This window comes from Bison bison, unplaced genomic scaffold (assembly GCF_000754665.1).
Source record: "Bison bison bison isolate TAMUID 2011002044 unplaced genomic scaffold, Bison_UMD1.0 scf7180017864277, whole genome shotgun sequence".
Taxonomy (NCBI): Eukaryota; Metazoa; Chordata; class Mammalia; order Artiodactyla; family Bovidae; genus Bison; species Bison bison.
This window is the reverse complement of record NW_011494849.1, coordinates 1,274,521-1,277,666: the sequence shown is the minus strand read 5'-3', so window position 1 is coordinate 1,277,666 and position 3,146 is coordinate 1,274,521.

The following is a 3,146-nucleotide window of genomic DNA, read 5'->3' as shown; positions in this document are numbered from 1 at the left end:
CACACACACACACTCATATATGTATTTTAAAGGAAGTCCTGAAGCTATACCAGGAAAGTGTGGTTTCAGATTACAAATCCAAGGACAGAATGGTTGAAAACCACTGAGAAAGAGCCACACAGATTCTCAAACTTAAAGGCTAAAATGGAATGAAAGCAGAAGAAATTATATATGAATCTTCTCTGATTGGAAAATAGTTGAGGAATGGTTTGACTTTTGATAGTTTCAGGGACTAATTTCACAAAAAGTGGGTACCTGCCAAATTATTCTTATGGGCAGTGTTGTGCATTTCCATGAGTAGAGAAGCATAATATCAAAGGCAGAAGGCACTTCAAAGTAGGGCTCATATTATGTTAATCCAATCCCAAGGTACTTTAATCGCAGAGAGCATCTCCTAAATTGTTTATCAGAAATGGAACAGTTTGGGGAAGTGGATTGTAGTCACATAATTCTTCCAATTTTACTTCTAAATGACGCAGAAGCAACTATGTTTATGGCAATAATCATACTTGCTTGGGCAGAATCACAGAAATTGGAAACAGTTTCCATTTACTTAAGTAAACTACTTGTAGAAATAGGGATGACTGGTTTAAAGTTATAGAAAATGATGACATAATGTGAAATAAAACTCATATCTCCTCATCCTAAAGATAGTGTTCTTACTCTACATCATAATTTTATAGCAATAACATTTCCTAAAGATTGCTGCACTACAGCATTGATTGATTTTATTTTTATTTTTAATAAAACATATGGACCCTTGAAGTTGCAGGCAGGATGTTTATGTCAAAAGAGAAAATGATAAACACATATATGACACATACACACGTTTTTTATTTTGAATCAGACTTCACTTATGAAATATTCATATTTTAAAACAAAGTCTTATAATTCATTTGAGTTGTTTAGATGAGAAATATTTTCTTTGGTCAACAGTGGACTACTGATTCCTGTTTTGTTTTTGTATATCCCATTTAAATGATTTCTTAAAGCAGTTTTCAACAAAGATTCCATATTCAAGGGGCTAAGTATTAAGCCAACATTCTAATAGTAAATGTTTTCACAGGTCTAGTTTACTATGTGCCTTTGAAAAATACCTGCACTTAGTTGCTACTAATAGTTAATAATTCAATAATCAAAAATATTTTTATTTTCTATATTTATCTAATTTCTATATATTTTCTAATTTCTTATATTGTAAACCATAATCACATACCAGTCCCAAGGAACTCTGTATAATGTAAAGTTCATAGGATGTGGATTAAGAGTATTTGGGTTTAAAGCTGACTTACCTGTTGTATGGTCTAGTTATTTAGCATTTCTTCGCAAAGGGTCAGACACGACGGAGCCACTGAACTGAACTGAACTGAATCTTCCATTGTTTCTGTAAAATAAGAACAGTAAATTTTAATTTTTTAATGTCCTTCTGACCATTTTAGAGTGCCAAAGAATTGATGCTTTTGAACTGTGGTGTTGGAGAAGATTCTTGGGATCCATTGGACTGCAAGGAGATCCAACCAGTCCATTCTAAAGGAGATCAGTCCTGGGTGTTCTTTGGAAGGAATGATGTTAAAGCTGAAACTCCTGTACTTTGGCCACCTCATGAGAAGAGTTGACTCACTGGAAAAGACTGATGCTAGGAGGGATTGGTGGCAGGAGGAGAAGGGGACTACAGAGGATGAAATGGCTGGATGGCATCACCAACTCAATGGACATGAGTTTGAGTGAACTCCAGGAGTTGGTGATGGACAGGGAGGCCTGGCTTGCTGCAATTCATGGGGTTGCAAAGAGTCGGACATGACTGAGCAACAGAACTGGACTGAACTGAACTGACCATTTTAGAACACTCAAAATATTCACATCAATTTAAATGGAGGACAATTGTTTTTTAGAAGAACGGACAACTTGTTCACAGCAGAATAATAAACAGGGAGGCCTGGCCTGCTGTGATTCATGAGGTCGCAAAGAGTCGGACACCACTGAACCACTGAACTGACTGATATTTCAAGATGTTTAGACTTGTTTCCAGTACTGGGGTGTAAGACAGGTTACAAGGAAGTATTGTACAATACAGAGACTATAGCCAATATTTTGTAAGAACTGTAGTTGGAGTGTCACCTTTAAAACTTGTATAAAAAATTATTTTAAAAAATTAAAATGACAAAGTATTTTTGAATATACAAAAAAATAAACTCAATACAATTTTAAATGTTGGGTATATCATGTGTGTGTAAAGAGAATATTGGCAGGTGTCTTCTCTCTACTTTATGTTCCACACCAACCTAGAACCAGCAAGCCACATAGCTTTCTGAGGGCCAATGCCTAATATACACAGGCATATTATATAACTCTGTAATCAGAAAGGAAAACATTTTGATTACTACAAAACAAGTAAGATTTTTCTGAAATGCTGTCTTTTATTCCAATATCATTTGAAATGGTTGAAAGACTATCACAATTGGACTTAGAATAATAAAGATGTAAATACTAGCTCTGTCTTTAACAATGGGCAGATTATTTAACTTTTTTGAATCTCAATGTTCTTCATCTGAAATATAAGAATAACCATAATAATAGCATCTATCTCACAAATATGCTGTTAGTGCTTGGCGAGGTATACCAGTGTTTCACAGTAATAAAATATGAAAATGTAAAGATTGTGATAGGAATAAAATCCTCTTCCACTGCTCAGAGAATTCAAGTACTTGATAGTACAGGATTGTGTCTGAAGTCACACCCACAGTGGCCACCTAATTTTACCATGGATGGATGAACCATAGCTTTTCATTTGATCATAAAGGCTCTTTTAAATTTGTTGTGCTGGAATTTTTCATAAAATGCCTCAGTCTGAACTTTTAAAAGGCCTCTTTCTCAGGGCCAGGAAAGCCACATCAAGTACCTGTCACAGATTTCATGTTACAAATTTAGGCAAATTCCTCCCTTTTTCAGCCCCTAAAATATCACCAGTCAGTCCATGGCCTTCCAGATTTACCTGATAAAGCTGATAGGAACCTTAGAACTTCCATTTCTGGAATGGATGACTTGAGAGAGAAAATAATAAATTTTATAATTTTATTTAGAAAAGTGTAATTTACCAAGTTATTACAAATCATTATTAGCTTATGGAGAAAAGTTTCCTTACATCT